This window comes from Dromiciops gliroides, chromosome 2 (genome assembly GCF_019393635.1).
Source record: "Dromiciops gliroides isolate mDroGli1 chromosome 2, mDroGli1.pri, whole genome shotgun sequence".
Classification (NCBI taxonomy): Eukaryota; Metazoa; Chordata; class Mammalia; order Microbiotheria; family Microbiotheriidae; genus Dromiciops; species Dromiciops gliroides.
In genome coordinates this window covers 497,719,786-497,742,125 of record NC_057862.1, presented here as the reverse complement: position 1 = coordinate 497,742,125, position 22,340 = coordinate 497,719,786, and positions in this window count along the sequence as shown.

The following is a 22,340-nucleotide window of genomic DNA, read 5'->3' as shown; positions in this document are numbered from 1 at the left end:
AAATATTAGGATATAAGGTCAGCTTCCATGTATTCTCTGAGAGCATGCTTGATACAATTCTAGTATCAGAGAGACAACTAGAGATGCTATGTATATCATCCAGTTTCCACATAATTTTCATTTTTTTTTTCTGCTTGATCTCTATGTTTTGAAAGCTTTTTCTCAACCCATTGCTCTCCCTCACTCTATATATTCTATTAGTTACTATATTTTGCCCTTTCTACCATAAGACAGCACCTCACTTTTAAAATGTTTTTTTCCCCTACTTTCTTAGCTACTACCTTTTCATTCAAGTTCTTGCCTTGGGTCAGTGAGTGAGCCCAGGAGTATTGGACATCTTCCACAGCACTGATTAGGTGATCATGTTGGGAATTTCAAAGGGTCTGATGGTCTAGAATACCCATTGGCATCAGTGTTAATTATTCAATTAAATAGAACACTAGATTTAGTCTCAGAGAGATATGAATTTGTATCCTGCCTTAGATATTTACGATCTATGCAATCTTGGGCAAGTCACTTAACTTGCAAGTTCATGATAAGTTTCCTCATATGTAAAATGGGAGTAACAATAGCACCTACCTCTTAGTGTTCTTTTGAGTATCAAATGAACTAATACATATAAAGGTCTTTTTAAACCTTAAAGTGCTATATAAGGGGCAGCTAGGTGGCACAGTGGATAAAGCACTGGCCCTGGATTCAGGAAGACCTGAATTCAAATCTGACCTGAGACACTTGACACTTACTAGCTGTGTGACCCTGGGCAAGTCCCTTAACCCTCATCATGAAGGAGGAGGAGAAGGAGGAGGAGGAGGAGGAGGAGGAGGAGGAGAAGAAGAAGAAGAAGAAGAAGAAGAAGAAGAAGAAGAAGAAGAAGAAGAGAATAGAAAAAATGCCCCATGTTAGGAGATGGAGTATGTTCAAGGAAGAGCAAGGCCAATATCACTGGATCAGAAAGTACATGGGGTGAGTGCATAAGGTGTAAGGAAACTGGAAAGGAGTAGGGGGCTGGGAATGCTATGAAGCACTTTGAACACCAGAGACTCTTAGGAAACTCACTTTGACAACTGAGTGGAGGTTGAACCGGAATGGAAATGGACTTTTGTCAAGGAGACAAATGAGAATGCTATTACAACAATCCAGGCATGAGGTCATGAAAGCCTGTACCAGGGCAATGTAAGAAGATAAAATTGGACATATGAGAAAAACATTACAAAGGTAAAATTGACAAGTTTGGGCAAAGATAAGATTGTAGAGGGAAAGCAGGTGAGAATGAGTAAAGAGTTGAGGATGAATTTTGGGTTGTGAACCTGGCTGATTGGTTCAAATGTGGTATACTGTAATGTAGGAGAGAAGTCTGGAAGTGGTAGAGGGTTGGGGGAAAGATATGAGCTCAGTTTGGGACATGTTGAGTTTAAGGTTTCTATATTTTCATATTTCCAGCTTTCTGCTAGGCATCTCAAACTTGAAATATGAAAGTATAGGTCAGCCAGAGAAGTTAGGGCTGGATAAACAGTTTGGAGAATCATCATCATAGAGATGATAATTGACTCTACAGCAGCTGGTAAGATCACCAAATGAAATAGCATAAAGAAAGAAAAGAAGAGGAATTATTTTATATTCTTTGCGATTTTCGTACTCATCATTCCTGCTAGTTTTAGACTCTTCTGTGTCAGTTTGTTTTCTTGTGCTTTAAGCTGTTCATTTTCCTTTCTTCTCCTTGAAATCTTTGATGTATCATTTTTCCTCTTGTATACATTCATTTTATGACTTTTTGCCCTTTAATAGTAGTACACCCCTGAGATGAGAAATGTAAAACTGTGTCATCTTCCTCCCAAGTAGGGAGATATATACTTTGCCAGCCTTAATCCCTATCCTTAACTGCTTCTGTGCTAGGTTTCAGATACCTTTCCTTTATGCCTAATGGTCATATATTCTGATGCTATTTTCTTCTCTATTATTCCACCTCCCCCCTTCCCATGTACTTGGTATGTGGTTCATGTCTATACAGAATGAAAGATCTCATATTTAGTTATGTTTCAATCATCATTCTGGTATTCAGTGTGTTATTATAGAAAGACTATTAGTCAGGAGTAAGGAGATGTGGGTTCAAGTCCCAACTGTGATATATGGGATATTACTGAACTATTAATGATCTTTTAAAGAGAGAGGAGAACAGTAAAAGTGTCATAGTACTGTATTTATAGACTATATATTAAATCAATACAAGGTGATTTAGTGAGGAGAACACAAGAAGATGTGGGGGGGGGCTTCTCAGAATGGGCTTCATATAGGAGAAAATGTAAAATGTTTGTCAGCTTGGAATAGGGATAAGGAAAAAAAAAGATGTTGGCTATTCCCAAAGATGACTGAGATGCACCAGAGGAAAAGAGACAAAGGAAATGTAGGATTCTAAAATGTATGCTAAAATATCATTGGTTCACCTTGTAATTCAGGTGATAGTACAGAGAAATAAAAAAAGAGCCTGGAAGAAAACAGGCCTTTAGACCCTGGGCATGTCACTTAACCCTCATTGCCCCCACAAAATAAAACAAAGAAACAAACGAAAAAACAACCAAAATCTGTATCCCTCTGTTCTAACTACAGGTTCACGGCAAGTTAAGTTCAGCTTTTAGAATTTTACAGAATAGTTATGATAATTCTTTCACATAAAAGTCTTGGGAACCTCTATTTTCTTCAAAGAAGAGAGTTTAACATATTTCTAATACTGAATTGGAGAATATGGAAAGAAAAATTGAATAATTAATTTAAAAGAACACAATCTACATAAATTCTAAACATAGATTTCATAGATAGCAAGCACAGATACAATTTAATGATCATAGGTCTTCCAGGAAAACATGACAAACAGAAAAGCTAAAAACTATAATAAACATAAGAAAGTTGCCCAGAACCTCCAAATATGGAAATCAATCTAGTAATCTAAAGAACACAGGGAAGAGAGAGAGAAAAAACCATTGAGACACACAGAGACAGAGACAGACAAACAGATAGACTTCATACTACAAACTTCAAGATATATATTGGTGAGAAGAAAAACCTTCAATTATAAAGGAATGAACTATGAGAATCTACATTTATGATTTATAGAAACAGACGGAGAATGAATGGCTGTGTTGTTAGCTAAACTGTTGGAGAAAATATCTCCAGTCATATTATTAGATAGCTATCTATTGAATTATTGAAGTAGCCACATCGTCTTTCATACTCTAGAGTGAAAGCTCTCTTCACAATCTGAATGTCTACTATGGACACAGTACTGTGATTTGTCAATCTTCCATATTTCTCTTTCACCTTTAGTACTAAGCTAAAGACTCTGAACACAGTGGATGTTTGTTAAATGTGTATTCATTAAATTGTAGTTAATAATCTGAAGTAATATTTCTGTAGATTTAGAGCTTGAGACAATTTCAGACATCATCTTTCCCAGGTCCCTAATTTTATGGATGAAGAAACTAAGGCCAGAAGGCATAAGTGATTTGCCCAAGGTCACACAGGTAGAAAAGTAACATAAGCATGACCTGAAGGAAGGAATATAATATAGTGAAAAATCACTAACTCTAGAGACAAATGACCTAGGTTCAATCCCAGCTCTGCTACTTAACTACCTTGATGAGTTTGGACAAATTACTTACCCTCAATTTAATTGGGTCTCAATTTCCTCATGTGAAAAATGATGGAGTTTAATCCCTCGGGTCCTTTACAGTTTTAGATCTTGATTTCTTTAACTTTGGTCTTCTGGTTCCAAATCCAATATTGTGTCATACTGTTCCCTGCTCCCTAAATGGAACCATATTTATTTTTCCTTTTTTTTTTTTTATAGGGCAATGAGGGTTAAGTGACTTGCCCAGGGTCACATAGCTAGTAAATATCAAGTGTCTGAGGCTGGATTGGAACTCAGTTCCTCCTGAATCCAGGGCCAGTGCTTTATCAACTGTGCCACCTAGCTTCCCCCTATTTTTCCATTTTTGAATTGCAATGATGCTTACTTACCTTTTGGGAGTTTCAGGACAGTTGGTTTCTGGAAATCTTGTCCCACCTCACCTTCCCTACTACCCCTAACTACTGAGTGGAATGCATTTATTTCTCTAATTCAAGACAATTAAAATAATTTTATTTTGAGAATTGGAGAAAGTTTTTTATCTCCCCTTGAAAAACTTGAGAAGGCTTTAGAATATCACAAAGCCAAATGTAGTAGCAGGAACAACCATTTAAATTTATCAAGGAAACTGATTTGAAGCAATACAAGGCAGAAGAGTAAGATACTCAACATATCCTTAAGGACTTTTACAGACACAAATACATTTAAATATAGGAAAATCACACACAATGAATTTTTTCAAGGACCATATTTTCACCTTCTTTTGTATCTTCAACATTCAACATAGTAGCTGACAGTAGTAAGCAATTAATAAATGCTTTTTGTTTTTTAATTGTTTTTAGTGAGGCAATTGGGGTTAAGTGACTTGCCCAGGGTCACACAGCTAGTAAGTGTTAAGTGTCTGAGGCCAGATTTGAACTCAGGTATTCCTGACTCCAGAGCCGGTGCTCTATCCACTGTGCCACCTAGCTGCCCCTAATAAATGCTTTTTGACTAACTGTTTACTGACCACACACACAACATCTCACATTAAATGGCTATAAATAGGTCAGGGCAATGAATTTTGATAAATTAGCTTCTTTCTACAAACAATAGTCATCCTTTAACTAGTGTAAATCAGTACATTTTCTTACAAATAATATATAAATTAAAAACTGTTCAAACAAAATGGTCCCTGAATCATAGTATTTCAGGGTTGTAAGGAACAACATAGGCCATTTTGTCCAACGTATACCTGAAAATAATCCCTTTTGCAATATTCAGGAAAGGAGTTCATCCAACCTTGGCTGAACACCTATAGTGAAGGGAAATCCTATTTCTTGAAGCAGCTCATTCAACTCTAGGTTGGTCAATTTGTTAGTTTATCCTTAAATTAAACCAAAATTTGCCTGTCTTCAAATTGCATTCTGTGCTACTAATTCTTCTCTCTGGTTCCCAGAACATCAAGTCTAATCTCTCGTACACGACAACCCTTCAATTACTTTAAGGCAGTTGTTTTATTCCACCTTAAGTTTTCTTTTTTCTGGGCTAAATCTTCTCAGTTTCTTCAATTAATCTTCATTCCACAGGATCTCAAGGCCTTCATTGTCCATCTTTATTGTACTCCTATGCATAAAACCAATTTAGCAATCTGTTTCTTAAAATGTGCCACTTAGCACTGAGAACAATACTAAAATTTGGCCTTGGCAAGAAGTACAATGGTTGCCTCACAACTCTCCTATTTGACATGAGGCTTCTTTTACAGCAAAATAAAATAGCATTAACTGGGGGTGGCATAGGGAATATAACATTTCTTACAGTTGATTCATGCCAGAATTATAATCCATTAACATCATCACATATCTTTTATAAAACTACTATATAGTAATACCTCCTTGTTCTAAGATAGGCTTGGCTTAGGCCAGTGTCCTGGTGGTTTATGTCTGATATTGGAATGGGATTAGGTGCTAGATCCTTCAACATTTAACAAAAGGAATGTTACTTAGTCATAGCTGGGGAAAGATAATCAATAATATATAGTGAGAATACCACATGATGAGTTAGTTACCAAACCTTCCTTCCTTAAATTTCCCACAAAGATCTGTCAGCCAAGCATCAGAGTACTTGGAAATTTTGTTGTCTATTCAGTCCTTAGTTAAGAATGAAGTGATGTCAAAAGCCTAAGTCTTTCATCACATAAGTCATTCAAATCCTCAAGGATGGTTCTAATATCTTTAAGGAAAAACTAAAATGTATTCCAATGATAATTAAGATATTATGTCCACCACACATCCACATCTTGTACTTGTGAAATTGATTTTCTTGAGACCAACTATGAGACTTTAAAATATTTGTTTAGTTTTACCTTAATTTATTTAGCCAAAAAGATCTTTGATAAAACTGTCACTGATATTCAGCACATTATCTTCAACTTTGCATCATTTTAAACTTTGATAAGTGTATCATACATGTTTTTTGGTGAATTCCCTAAAAGGCAGAGGACCAGGAATAGCTTCCTGGGCCACTGTACTAGATATGTCTATATTTCTACTCATATTGAAACTTATCCTTTAACTATACTTTGGGTCTAGCAATCTAAGAGTTCAAAGTCAACCAAGTTCTTCTAGTGTACAGTCCTTATGTCTCCATCTTGTCCTCCAGAACAGAATGAGAAACTTGATTAAAGCTTTTTTTTTAATGCTTGGCAAATTATATCTATAATATTCCTTTGATCTATAAATCTAATAAACTGAAAACAGAAATAAGACTAGTCTAGCCTGACTTGTTCTTAATGAGGCCATGTGTATTCCTTGTTATGACCACTTCTTTTCCTAGACATTTAAAAAATAACTTTAAGAGGCGGCTAGGTGGCATAATAGATAAAGCACTGGCCCTGGATTTAGGAGGACCTGAGTTCAAATATGACCTCAGACACTTGACACTTACTAGCTGTGTGACCCTGGGTAAGTCACTTAACCCTCATTGCCCCACAAAAATATAGATTGAATATTTCATTTTATAGTTTTGTTAATAATAAAAGTCAAACTCACTGGCTTATCATTTACAGACTCTCTTCCTTTCTAATGTGTTTTTTTTAATTTAAGACAAATATTTGCCTGCTTCTGGGTCTATAGTGCATTTCATGGGCTCCATGAAATTTCAAAAAATCTGTGATGATAGCAGTTCAGTAATCAAAACCAAGAAGGAACTCCTTTGATCCTTATTATTTGATCTCCTCAGAGGCAGCTAAGTATACTCTCTTCTGATGCCTTTCCTGACCCCTACCCCAAGTGATAGGGACTTCATTCCCTAAACTACTTTGTACTGTGGTTGCATTTATTTTGTTTGTATTTATCATGTTTATATTGTCTGGGTCAAAATAACGTAAGCTCCTTGAGAAGAGGGATTGTTTATTTTGGGGTTTTATATCATCAGTACATAGCACAGTTTCTTATGTGTAATAATTATTAATAACTGTTGGTTGATTATTATCCCCTTATAAACCTTGGATTCCAACTCCATAAAAGTCCTATTTTGTTCTTTCTGTCCTAGCGAAAAGATTCTTCTGTTTGACAGAGGAAAGAGATGCAAAAGAAGCATCTCCTATTTGTGCTTTTTGGATGATCTTCCTATCTATCAGTAGTATGGTATTCAATTCTAGCTGTCTAATCTTAAGGACAACAATAATGTATAGGGCAGCCAGAACAGGAAAATCAGGATGGTCCTTCCACTTCAGGTTCCATGTGGATCAGTTAAAGGATCTTAAGAAGTTTGCCTGGAGAAAGGAAAAAAATGAAAACTCTTGGAATGCTAGAATGTGGAAGGCTGATTAGATTTCTTCTGTTTGGCCCCTAGTCAGAACTAGGAGCAATGGGTAGAAGTTGTAGAGAGACAGATTTTAGCTCACTTTAAAGAAAAACTTCCTAACAATTTGGACCTGTTCAAAAGTAGAATGGGTTACCTTGGGAGGTAATGAGCTCCCTTTCACTAGAGGTCTTCAAACTTTCACACTTCCTCTTACTTAATTCTGGGCAAGAGTCATTGTCCACATTATTGGTGGAGCTGTGAACTGAACCAACCATTTCTGAAGAACTATTTGGAACCATGACCAAAAGGCTTTAAAACTGTGCATACCCTTTGACCCCGTAATATCACTACTAGGTTTATATCCCAAAGAGATCACAAAAAAGGGAAAAGGACCCACATGTACAAAAATATTTATAACCATTCTGTTCAGATAATGGATTTAGCAGATACTCTGGGACCCACCTGGAGATTTAAACTGATTGAATTAGATAAGGCTACAGGCTGTTGACCACCCACTAGATCATAAGCACATCTGGCTGGTACTGAAGGGTACTTAAGAAGGTAATTGTTCTCAAAAGCTAACAACTTTGAACTTTGACCACCTTCAGGCTCAGTCAACCAATCAGCTTGAAGAACCTCCCATTTCTGGGAGGGGAACAGGAAGGAGGAATTGGAGGCTGTGCAGAGAGCTCAGTCTCTTTTGGCTGGAGAGATCGGCCTGGTGGGAGGACTTCACAGGGGAGTTTAGGAAAGCTAGGATTGCCAGGTTATAGGAAGTCTGTTCTTAATCTTTCTCTTTCTTTTACTATCTTTCAATAAATCCTTAAAAAAATCTAAATTCATTTATCAGTGATTTTAGTCAGTTTCCCCCCAAACTGGGGGGAGCTCTCACTAAGACATCTCTAAATACCTTCAAATAATGGCATAAGACAATTCCTGGAGTAGCAGAATCCACAAAAGAACAGTGTAAAGTCATATTCCAGTCAATCTAGAAGGTCAGCAGGAAATATCTGTTGTACCAGGCTGAGAGTGGAGTGTAGCCCAGCACAGGCTGTGCCAGCTCATACATACCTCCCAGAACAGACACAGACCCAGGGAACCAGGCCTTGGGAGGCTCTAAATCAGCTGCAGTAACAGCTTCTTGTGGAACACAGCCCACAGATGGTGAAGGGGTCAAGCAGTTGGCATGGGGGAGATTACAGGGGTCCTTTTTCTGGCTTTAAGGTGGGACTCTGTTGTTTTGTCCATGCTCACATCCAGAAGGTAAAATAGAAATTGAAAGAGTCCACCAATCACCTCCAAAAATGATCCCAAAATGAAAACTTCCAAGAATCTTATAGCCAAATTCCAGAGCTCCCAGGTCAGGGAGAAAATATTGTAGGCAGCCAGAAAGAAACAATTCAACTATTGTAGAGCCACAGTCAGGATAACACAAGATCTAGCAGCTTCTATATAAAAGGATCAGAGGGCTTGGAATATGATACTCTGGAGGGAAAAGGAACTGGGATTACAACCAAGAATCATATACCCAGAAAATCAGAGTATAATCTTTCAGGGAAAAAATGGAAATTCAATGAAAGAGAGGAATTTCCAGCATTAGCAATGAAAAGATCTGAGCTGAATAGAAAATATGACTTCCAAGTACAAGACCCTAAAGAAACATAAAAAAGTAAACAGGGAAAAGAAATCATAAGGGATATTAAAATGTTATGCTGATTACATTCCTGCATGGAAAGATGATACTTGTAACTCATAAGAACACTCTCATTATTAGGGAAGCTGGGTAGAGTATATTTAGATATATATAAATATATAAATATTTAATTTAATATAAATATATATAATATATTTATATTAATAGAGTATATTTAGGGCACAGACGTGGGTTATATATGAAAGGATGGTAGCTTTAAAAAATAAAATTAAGTGGTGAGAGGAATGCAGTGGGAGAACGGGTAAAGGGAGAGATAGAATGTGGTAAAGTATCTCACAAAAAAAGAAGCAAGAAAAAGCTTATGGAGTCCAGGGGAAGATGGGGGAGGTGCTAGGGAGTGATTGAGACTTACTCTCATCAGAACTGGTTTAAAGAGGGAATATCATATACACTCAACTGGTTATAGTAATCTATTTTGCCCTGCAGGAAAGTAGGAGTGGAAGGGGATGAAGGGATGTGGGGTGAAAGAAAGGAGGGCAGATTCGGGGAGGGGGCAGTCAAAAGCAAAACCCTTGTGAAGAGGGATAGGGTGAAAGAAGATAGAAAATAGTGTAAATGTTATGGGGAGGAATAGGATGGAGGAAAATACAGTTAGCAATAGCAACTGTGAAAAAAATTAGAAGCAAGTTTATCTGATAGGCCTCATTTCTCAAATATAGAGAATTGAGTCAAATTTGTTAAAATAAGAGCCATTCCCAAATTGATAGATGATTAAAAGATGTGAAGATTTCAGATGAAATAATGAAAACTTCTTATAGCCATATAAAAAAAAATCTTACTAACTATTGATTGGAGAGATGCAGGTGAAAAAAATTCTGGGTACTACCTCATACCTATTGGATTGGATAATAGGACAGGAGAGGATAATGCAAATGTTGTAGGGGATATGTTGGAAATGAGACATTAATACACTCTTGGTAAACTTGTAAACTGATTCAAACATTCTGTAGAATATGGCCAAAGGGCTATAATACCATGAAAACTCTTTGACCTAGTAATACCACTACTAGATTGGTATCCAAAAAGAGGTAAAAACAAAAGCAAAAACAAAAAGTTGAATTTGAAATTAAGGAGATGCACATCAATTGGGGAATGGTTGAACAAACTGTGGGATGAGATTATGATGGAATACTATTGTGCTATAACAAATGAGGATCAGGATGCTATCAGAAAAACCTGGAAAGACTTACGTGAGCTGATGCAAAGTGAAATGTACTGTATACAAAATAACAGCAGTATTGTAAAATGATCTGCTGTGAATGACTTAGTTATTTTCAGTAATGCAATGATCCAAGACAGCTCTGAAGGACTTATGAAAACTACAATCCATCTTCAGAGAAAGAACCAATGGTATCTAAATACAGATTGAAAGAAAATATTTTAGTTCCTTTTTCTAAAGTTTTTTTTGTGTTTTCTTTCAAAGCCTGACTAATGTGGAAATGTTTTGCATGACTACACATGTGTAATTTATATTGAATTGCTTGAGTTCTTAAGGGAGAGTGGGGAGGGAGGGAAGAAGAGAATTTGGAACATACAGTTCTTAAAATTGATGTTAAAATTTGTTTTGACATGCAATTTGGTAAAAATAAAGTTCTAAATAAATGGAGAAAATGTTAATATTAAAAAAATTGCTTGCTGTCCTTGGGAGGGGGGTAGGGAAGGGAAGGGTAAGAAAAATTTGAAACTCAAAAAATATTTTTACACATAATTGAGAAAAGTTTAAATTAAAACAGTCATTGTCCATTTTTGGTGTCTGTGCAAGGTATATGAACTGATAAGCTAACTCACTTTGAAATCTGAGCAATGGACATACTTTTTTCCACTTGGATTTTCCAAGTGTGAAAGACCAGGAAAATTTCTTTTGAGTGATCTTTAATCTAAGTGTTGCAGTAGATAGAGTGCTAGAATTAGAGTCAGGGAGGTATGATTCAAAACCTGTCTTAGACACAAGCTGTTTTATTCTAGACAAATCATAACATCTGGCTTAGATTCACTATCTATAACTTAAGGATAATTACAATACCTACCTCACAGGGTTATTGTAAGGATCAAATGAGACTATATATATATATATATATATATATATATATATATATAATGCCAACTGAACCTCAAAATGGTTTATAAATGCCAACAGTTAGTATTTATCATTATCACTATCACTATCATTGTCATTGAGGAAGCCCTGTAATATTCTGGTCTTCAATGCAACCACTATAATATACCCACACACATGGCTTTCTGTAGAACCTCTAAATTTAGAGAAAATAACGGAAGCTAGTCAGGCTATGAAAAATATGTATTTTGAATAAGTATATGTGTACATGTATGTATATGAGTATCTCTGTGTATAAAGACAATAATAAAGGCACTACACCCAACATAGTACATGAAATATAATGGGCAATTAATAAACTTTTTGATTGATTCATTTAATAAAGTTCCATTCAATGCTATAGAAAGATGATAAGCCCTTCTTGTTCAAAGGAAAGAACATTATTAGTTTGTGAAATAAGAAAGTTTCATAGAAGAGTTAAAGATGAGAGTGAACCTTGAAGAATGGGTAGGAAGTACCCTTAATTTCCACCAATAAGAGAGGAAGGCATTGCATTAATGGGCAATGAATGATAAAACTACAGACAAGGTATAGGGTGTGTTTAGAGAACAATAAATCATTTAGTCTTTCTGGAATAAAAGGTTGATTTTGATAATAAGCAAATTATAAAACTGGAAAGTTTAGTCAAGACCTTATTATACACAATTTGAATTTCATGCTAAAGCATTTAGGCTTGATTTGATATATTCTAAGGATAGATACTAATTTTTGAAATATAGGTATACTGTGATCAAAGCAATTTGGGGGGAAAGTTAAGACTTCCAAATAATTTCTTTTTTTTTTCTTTTTCTTTTTTTTTTAGTGAGGCAATAGGGGTTAAGTAACTTGCCCAGGGTCACACAGTTAGTAGGTGTTAAGTGTCTGAGGCCGGATTTGAACTGAGGTACTCATGACTCCAGGGTCGGTGCTCTATCCCTTGTGCCATCTAGCTGCCCCAAAATAAATTCTTATATTTTTCTTTGTCTGCTCTCTGTTTCTCTCTGTCTCTTGCTCTTTCTCTGTCTGTCTCTTTGTCTCAATTTATCTCTCTGTTTCTCTCTCCCTGTCTTTCTCTCTCTGTTCCTGTCTCTGTCTCTCCATCTGTCTTTAAGCATCTTTGTCTCTCTCTTCTCCCTCTTACTATCTCTTTGCCTCTCTCTGTTTTTCTTTTTCTCTCCAGATAGAGAGAGATAGAAAAGGAGAGGGACAGGGACAGGGACAGGGACAGGGACAGGGAAAGAGAGAGAAGCCGAGGTACGTAACTACCTAACTGTATAGGCTTGTGGGGGTTTTTTTGTTTGTTTGTTTTTATTTTTGTTTCTTGTTTTGGGGTTTTTTTTGTTTGTTTTGTTTGGGTTTGGTTTGATTTTGGTTGGTTTTTTACTAGACCTGTGATATTATCAGACTTCAAGCTTCTGGTTGAAAACTTTCTCTTCCAAGCTAGAAAACATTCTCTATAATTTGGGGTCTTAGAGAGTTGCCCCAAATCACAGAACAATTATGTGTCATAAGTGGTACTTGAGCTATCTTCTTGGCTCTGAGGCTAATTCTTTATTCACTACATCTTGCCTTTTGTATAAGTATAAACACATACATACCCTGCATACACATACACACTATCTATCTATCTCTGTGTGTATATGTATATTTATATACATATATAACATGAATATGTGGGTTTACTTGGATTTGATGGAGGTACCTAATTATCCAAAAGTATTTTTTATGAAACCCTGGATTAATAGGATTAATAGGAGTAAAATGTCCTTCAACTGAACTCCAAACTGAACCCAGATAGCTAGGAGATAAAAGACCCTACCTAGTGACTTCTTTTCCCTCAGGATAGTAAGTCCCTATCTTATGGTAACATCTGGACATCCTCATCCTTGCCAACCCCCTATTTTTTGGAATACTGTAATCTTATCATGTTGCTTCAATATTTCCTCCCCACTTCTTATAACTGAAATTGTTAAACTGCCTTTGCTTCTGTATCATAGTATTGAAACTGACAATGCCCTGTAATCAGTGGACAACAAAACAAAACATATATACCCTCAGAAATGGGGTGTCTCTGAACTCTCTCCTTAGGAGGGGAGTCTTCACATGATTATGTGTTATATATTTCTTCTTGGGACAAGATATTAAATAGATATGTTTTTCCTATCCATTCTCTGATCATGTTTCTGTTAGGTACCTACTTATAATAAGAGAAGCAGAAACAGCCTCCTCTGATCTGAGTGAACAAATTATAGGAGAAATTATTGATGTCTCTGACCTGTTTATTATCTTGTAGGAGGATGGGTACGAAAACCATATTTTAAGAATCAAATATATATATATATATTCTGAATACAGCATAACGTATGTAATCAACACAATGCCTTTCATAGAATAGGCATTTAACAAAATCTTGTTGCATCTACTTGAACTGATAGAGTGCTTGTCTGGAATCAGGAAAACTCATGTATATGAGTTAAAATCTGACCTCAGGTATTTATTAGCTGTATGACCCTGAGCAAGTCACTTAACCCTATTTGCCTCAGATTCTTCATCTGTAAACATGAGCTGGAGAAGGAACTTATAAAGTACTCCATTATCATTAACAAGAAAACCCCAAATGAGGTCAGAAACATTTGGGCATGACTGAAATGACTGAACAATAAGAATGGAACTGAATTGAATCTCTTTCATTCTCTCCAGGTTCCCACCTCTATCCCCTTTTATTAAAGGGACACTGCAGAGTAACAAATGGCTTCTATTGAGTAAACTGCTCTGGAGTTGAAGGTAGGTTCATAGAACTAACCATAAATTGGTTCAGGTAACATATAACCCTCTCCTGGGACATGAGTAGTCCTTCCCATGTATTGTAGAACAGGCAGTATACAGGTCTTTTCCTGGCAACAGGCTCATACAAGAAGTGGAATAACACTTGTGGGACATAACTGTCTGGGACATCAGAAAATGCTTCATGAAGAAAATCCGACCTTTTGATCTGAAATCACTTTTTCTTACCCAGAAAATCGGAGAAGAAAGAAGGCACAGATAAAGGCAGCTTGGTGAGGTAAAAGAACACAGGACTTGGTGTCAGGAGTGGTGCATTCCAGTTTTGACTTTGCTACTTACTACCTCAGGCAACATACTTAAATTTTCTGGGTTTCACTTTTCTCACTCATGCAAAATAAGACCAAAATCTCATTTGCTGCCAGTTCCAATAAAGTATAAGAATCATTTTCATTCCAGCTGTGCTTTGTTTACAATAACCCTATGAAGTAAAGGTGGAATTTATGAATGTGCCCGTTTTATAGAGAATGACACTGAGCTACAGAGACATTAAATCACATTCTGACTACTGATTATGAAACTGGAGGCACTGGGTGAGAACTGGTTTGGGACAACACTGAACATCAGACTAAGTAGTTTAGGCTTTGTTTAAGTTTTTTGTTCAATTAGTAACAGGATGCTCCTAGAGACTTTTTATCAAGGAAATACCATGATCATAGTAATGTTTTCAGGAAAATTTAAGGGTCTAACAGATAATAAGAGTTGGAGCTAACATGCAAACTCAAATATTTTGATACCAATACCAAAGTTCTTTCCACTTGGGCCTCAAGACTCCTCTTTTATAATATAGTTTATATCAGATCCTTTTCTGAAAGAAAGCACACAGTGTTCTGTAGGAAAAGAGTCAGAAAGAACGCAAGAAATTTAACCTAGCTTAAAATTTTGCTGAGGCCTGGCTCTTATCATAATAATACCAAAGTCACCAGTGGGTAACTCCAATGAAACTACAATTCTGGCAAATCTCCTTTTGCAAAAAGCCCAGATTAATTTTTACCTCTGTTTACCCTCTTCTTTCCTTGGACCTCAGGGTAAATGAGATATACTGATATTTATGAAATATATGTATCTATATGTATCTATCTATCTTTCTATCTATCATCAATTTATCTATCTATATAACCCATAGATAGACATAGACATATGTTAACATATCTATCTATGGAATATATATGGATATAATATCTATATCTATACAGAGAGATAGATGGATATAGATATCCCATAGCTAGAAAAAGGTATAGATATATCCCATTTATCCAGAGGAACAGGGAAAGAAAAAGTGACATATAATCAATATATTGATAGATATAGATAGATATATGTAGATTCATACATCTCCATATAAATGATCAGAGATAAGCCCCATGACTGACACATTGTAGGTTCTTAATAAATTCTTGATGATTTGATATATGCACCTACATAAATACATATGCTGTCATTCATTCTAAGGTCTTATAATCAGCACCTTGTCCTACCTCATTGATTCTTCCTTGTCACATATGGTGAGTCAATATTGGTTACAGTCTTACAGATGAATAACTTGAGGTACTCAGGATTAAATGATATGACCTAGATTCTACAGCAAGGCTCCGGAAGAAAGTATCAATTCAGGAGCTGACATAATTCAGACTCATACTTCTGGTCTCTAATGTTATGGGCATTGATCTTTTATATTTATTGAAATAATGTTCATTCCAAAAACCATGTCATTTCCTCTCCCTGGCAAGACAAGATTTGGGGTAACAATTTGAGAGAGGGGAAAAAAACAATAACAGCACTCCAGCTTTTCCTCTGGGCCAGTGCCAGTTGAAAGCATCTCTTCAAAATGAGGATTATAGAAAGCCTTCTTCTGTTTTGTTTAATTGCCTCGGTCAAGCTTGCACATTCAACCTATAGAAAATTCATCAAGTGAAGGCAACAAAAGGCAAAGAATAACACCCCATGAAATCCGGAGTCGGCTGAGCTGATAAAAAGCATGTGCTTTCATTGTACAGTTGCTCCTCTTGAAAGGACTTTACCTCAGTTTTCCCTTGATAATATGGCTGAGGGTTCTAAAGATAAGTCTGAAGATGATCATCTTTTTGTGTGTCTCTTGTTTGTTTCCAAGTGGTCTCACTTCAGTGCTCTTCTTTGGTACCTACTCTGTCCATCACTTTAATGTCTGGTAAAGAAAATTGAATTTTAAAAATATTTTTAAAACCTCCATATGAGTTACACTTCCTCTTCTCTCTCATCCTGTTTCCCAAAGTGCTTGAAAGAAGAGAAATCAGGAGTGCTTAGCTCTAGTATGCACTGACTTAATCTCTAAATTAAGGGAAACATGACATGAAAGCAGAGACAAGCCTTTACTGGTTTCAGGTACCTACACACAGAGTCAGTACCTGCATGCTGGATGTTTATAGAGGATGAGTTGTATAGTTACAAAGAATTTGAAGCATCTATGAGGGATTTAGCCTTAAGGAAATCGCCTGTGTTTAAATAAGCTTGTCCCCACAAGCTACTCCTTTTCTCACTTAATCTTTAACTCTGATTATATCAGAATTCTGTCCTCATGAGCAGTCTTGCTTTTGTCAAAAGAACTGAATTTAGTTGGTTTCTTACAACCAAATCTCACATATATATGATGACCCTGCAAAATTTTGTCAACATTAATTTCAAGTAGCTTTTCTGAGAAATTATACCCCAATCCCATCATGTTATCTCAGAGTTCAACTACACATCATCATTGTTTATTGATAGCTGTGTTGCTTTGAAAGATACTGTACCCTATAATGCAATTTTACTTAATAACTTGGTTGATCATAGGTAACTAGTGATATATACCTGAATAGCTCACTGCCACATAATCACTGAGAACAGAAGAAATCTTTCAAAAATAGTTATTTCAACTAGATACTATAAACCTGAGTCCAGTCATGAGTCTGCTGAATTATCACTTTTTGCTACATAAAAAATTCTGTACCAAATTGAGGTTCTCTCACTTTCCTCTTTTAAGTCTAAGTAGGAAATAGAAATTATTTTCCTGGTAACAGCAACTTATTTTGGCACTAGCTGACATGTAAAGTAATCAAAAAGAAACTGGGAGAAGATACAAATGCAGTCGAATGAACTTTTATTCCACAAACATTTATTGTGTACTTACTTGGAGTAAAACAGCTTCTGCCTTAATTAACTTATATCCCTCCTCCATACAGATGATAAAGTAATATTTCTAAGTGACAGGTATGGCCTTGTCACTCTTCTGCTCAAGAAACTCTTTGGCTCCCAAGTATCTAGGTGGCACAGCAGATAAAGTTCCAGGCTAAAATCAGGAAGACTCCTCTTCAGGATTTCAAATCTGGCCTCAGATACTTACTAGCTTTGTGACCCTGGGCAAGTCACTTAATGCTACTTGCATCAGTTTCCTCATCTATGAAAGCAGCTAGAGGAGGTAATGACATACACTCCAATATCTTTGCTAAGAAATACCTAAAGGGGTCACAAAGAGTAGGATATGACTGAAAATGACAAAATAGCAATTACTTCTATTATAAAATATAAATGTCATCATAGCATAATGTAAAGAGAAGAAGTGAATTTAGCACTTGCCTATGGCATAGACTGGCTTTGTGACCTTCACCAAGTCACCTAACTTATTGATATAGGCAACTATATAAGACTGTAAAGTTACAAAGAAGGTATTAACCTGCATTGGTAGAGGGTTTCTTCACTTAGGATTTCCTTCTAACCATCCCTAACCCTAAGAAATAAAAATTCCTCTGCTTTGAATTTAAATTCTTTCACAAACTCAGCAAAGTCTCCTCCAGATTTGTTGTAGATTATTCTCCTTCATATTCCTTGGTTTTTGCCAGGAACTGACTAAACGACATCCCTTGTCTTGCTATCTGATTTGACTTGGCACTCATTGTATTGGATCCCTGTGGGGCTATTGCTGCATAGCAGATTTTGGCATTCAGATTATCAGCAGAAACAGTATGGACATTTTGTTTTACCATGGGATTCATTTGTACTGGGACAGAAGGAAAACCAGCTACCTTAGAAGAGATGATGTGGCCCTGAGGACATGTTAAGTTCTGAAATGAGCTGTGGAAATGGAGAAGAACTAAGACTTGAAGAAGTGGCTGAGGCTGGAGGATTTAGCAACATGGATATTGTGGGGATCAAATGAAATAACATATATAGGCACTTTGAAAATCTCAAAGGGATACATAAAAAACAGTTATCATCACCACCACCATCACGTTGCTATCATCATCACCATCATTATTGTTATAGTCACCTCTGGTGATGATTTCATTCTGAACTTTCTACTACATTCCTGCTGAGCTCATACAATATTTAAAAACACTGGGATGTGTTGTTAAATGGTTAACAACTGGATTCTAAACAAAAAGTATGCATAGACTTTTAAATGAAATCTGCAGGGGGGCAGTTAGGTGGCACAGTGGATAAAGTACCAAGCCTGGATTCAGGAGGAACTGACTTCACATCTGACATCAGACACTTGACACTTACTAGCTGTATGACTCTGGGCAAGTCACTTAACCCTCATTGCCCTGCCAAAAAAAAATCTGCATTATTAACATTAATTCTAGACAGGCAACAAAATAATAAATTAAGCCATGATTTGTTGTGATTGCCAATTTCTGAGATTCAAATGTTTGCACTGAAAATTTAACAATTGAACGTCTTTAGAACTGATTCCAACACTACCCTGTTTAGCAACTCCAAACTTATAGGCATTTAAGATAACTTGGTAAGTAATAAGCTGGCAACAAACTGGTGGTATTTTTCTAAAGGTTCTGTAAGGCACATCTCAAGAAAATGACATAGAAGGAAAGCCCCAGGGAAAACTGGATATATAAGAGGATTTGGAGTTGGGTGGGGGTGGGGGTGGGAACAAGATTTTGGAGGTTCCCATACATGAATATCAGGAATATATTTTATATCATTTCCCCAGAAAATGAGATAACCATACATTTCCTCTCTTGGTGGAGTAGGCACCTAAATGGGATGGTCTTCACTTCAGTGAATGAAATCTATGGTGGAAATATATGTGTTAATGGTATAGGTATTGCCCTCTAAGTAGATCTGTACCTTGTGGATGACAATTGTACTGCACAGATCAGGGTGCCTGACAAGCTGCCCAAGGTGGGGAGAAATAAGCAGGATAAGAGAATCACCTGATCTTTGGTCCACTCACTCATCCTCTGAAGCTACTACTGCCTCACCTTTCTTGCTTCTGCCTCTAGGTCTTGGGAGTCTCAGTTGGGACTTAAGAGATTCAGATCTTATACCCATCCTGAAGGCACTGATCACTCCTAAATAGTACTAAAGACTCGGGTAGCAGATTAGCACAGTCATAGACGGACAAGGCATCTTGAAAGGTACACTCATACAAACCACTATCTTGGCCACCCTTCTACAAGGGATAGAATAACTGAAGAAATCAGTAATCTCTCTCTCTCTCTCTCTCTCTCTCTCTCTCTCTCTCTCTCTCTCTCTCTCTCTCTCTCTCTGTGTGTGTGTGTGTGCGCGCGCATGTGCATGTGTGTGTGTGTGTGTGTGTGTGAGAGAGAGAGAGCAAGAGAGAGATAGAGAAAAACCCCAGAATCCTGCCTCCTTTTTATTTTTTTCTTCTGTTCATATGCTCTGAACTCCCAGCATGATGGACATTAGTCTCAACATAAAAGCAAAGTTAACATTGCTTCCTCTCCTTAAATACATTGAAGTTGATTAAATCCCCTGCCCCACAGTCACAATGTGCCTGGAAGTGCTGACTCACTTGCCCAGTGAACCTGCTCTAACTCCTCTTTTCCCACATCTGTGAGGCAGCTGTATTGCCTATCCAGCTTTGCTGACATTTACAAATAACTATAATACACATTATATTATAAATGAGAATGTGATAAGTGCATAAGAAAGACTTGTTAAAAGGTAAAAATGCATTATGTACTGAGGAAAAATGAAAACAATCCAAATCCAAAAGATTTGAAGAAAGAGATCACTTTCTTCTGGTGTAGGCATGGATAAAGCGGCTCCTGAGTGGAGTTTTCTAATGGAATTGAACATCAAGTGCTCTATATTTCATTCTATCAGGACCCCAGTGAAAGTATTTAATTTTGCTCCATGTGTCAGGCAGTTGGCCAACAGCCATTTAATGAGAATCTACTGGTGGCATCCAGAAACTCAGAAAAGGAAGGAGGTAAAAAGAAAGCAAAACATAGGTACAGTTAGAGAGCTAGCAGGTCAACAATCTTTTTGACCTTTATTATTTTTTAAAGAATGATATAATTGGAAAAGAATAGTTAATATGTTAAAGTCCAACAAGGTGATATTATGTTTATGGCTTTTAAGAATATGGCAGTCATATACCTGACTACTCTAAAAAGAAAGGCACTATGGTAAAATAGAAAAGTGTTCTTATTGATTGACTGATTAATATTTTCTTTACATTAGCATTCTTCCAAGGATATCTACTTATACTTCCTTTTTAAAACTAGTAGCTCCTCATCCTTCAGTGATATTCCACCTCTACTGGAGAAAAACAGCCAAAAATTAATTCACAATAAGGTTTTAGTGATTCCACACATTCTATTTCAATAAAGAGGGTTTGAATTTTTTCAACAAATCCACTGGAGGTTTCATTCCAAAGGGATTACAGGGCTTCACAAACTTTTTGGGATCAAGACCCTCGTAGACTTAAAATTATTGAAAACCTCAATTTTTTTTGTTTATAAGGATTATATTTATCTACATTTATTACACTTAAAAATTAAAGCATCAAAGTTTATCATGAAAGTAGTTTTGACCTCATAGACCCCTTAAAAAGATTTCAGGGATTTCCAGGGCCACATTCCTTGGACCACATGTCGAGAACTACTGGTGTAGAGAAAAGAGAAATAGTTGAATTGTAAGCGAAGAGACCCAGATAGATTTTGTTTCTCAAGGCTACGTAGCTCTAACTAGCTATAAGTCTAACAGCTTCACAAGGTCATTGAGAGGAGAGGAAGACTCTATGTAGAAATTATTAAAAGCATGATGAAATTCTTTTACTCTACCATTGTCCACAAAATATCATTTTGTATCTCCAAGTTATCTTATACAGCAAAATTCCATAGCTCTGAAATCCCTTTGGAATGCAACCTCCAGTGGATGCTTTGAACCAATTCAAACCCTCCTCATAGAAATAGAATGTATGGAATCACTAACACCTTAAGGTGAGCTAATTTATGGCTAGTTTTTTTTTTTCTCCAGGAGAGATGCAATATCATTGAAAAATGAGGAGCTACTTTCTTTTTAAAAGGAAGTTTGAGTAGGTATCCTTGGAAGAATGCTAATGTGAAGAAAATATTAATCAGTCAGCCAATAAAATGTATTGCTATTTTACCAGGCATTGTGATAGACATTGGAAATAAACAATACAAAAAAGAAATTAGTTCCTGCTCTCAGGGTGCTTATGTTCTATTGAAGGAGACAATATGAATCAAGATTAATAGATACAAAAGAAATTCAAAGTCATTTTTAGACAGGAGACTAAGGGAGGCAGGAAGACCTCAGATAGATAATGCTTGAATTGAGCTTTGAAGAAAATAAGGCATTCAAAGGGGTGGAAGTGATAAAGTAGTCAACTTCTACTCTGAGGGGCTAGGTTGGAAGAGAGCTTGAGGAAATCAAGTTAAGCAAAGATATAGAGATATGAGACAGAATAAGTGATGTGAGGACAAGGAAGAAGACAAATTTTACTAGATGGTAGAGGACAGGAAGAGAACAAACATAATAAACAGGCAGCATAGATAGGCTGTAGCAGGCTGTAAAGGGCATAAAATGTCAAAAGGAGAAATTTTCATTTAGTGCTGAGATCAGGAAAAATCTGAGAAAGGAATGTCAGAACTTCATTACTTCATAAGTTTGCTTTGGAATAGTTCTGGATAAGGATCAGTGTTTATATGTATATGTCCTCATAAACTGAAAATGTGTTAGCTTAGTGAAGCTATGTTTTGTGTTACTGTTTTAGCTTTTTGCTTAACTATAATTTCCTCAAGGGCCACAGTTGTTGTTTTGTTCTGGGTTCCCTCCCTCCCTTCCTCTTTTCCTCCCTTCCTCCCCTTCTCCTCTCTCCCTCCCTCCCCCCCTTCTCTCTCTCTCTCTGTATCAACTCTAGCATCAAACACTGCTTGCACACAGTACATCCTTAATAAATATTTCTTATGTTGTATAGTTTTGGTGAGAAAATTGGATTGGTCTGGAAATAAAATAGACCTTCTATCTCTGTTCTTTGA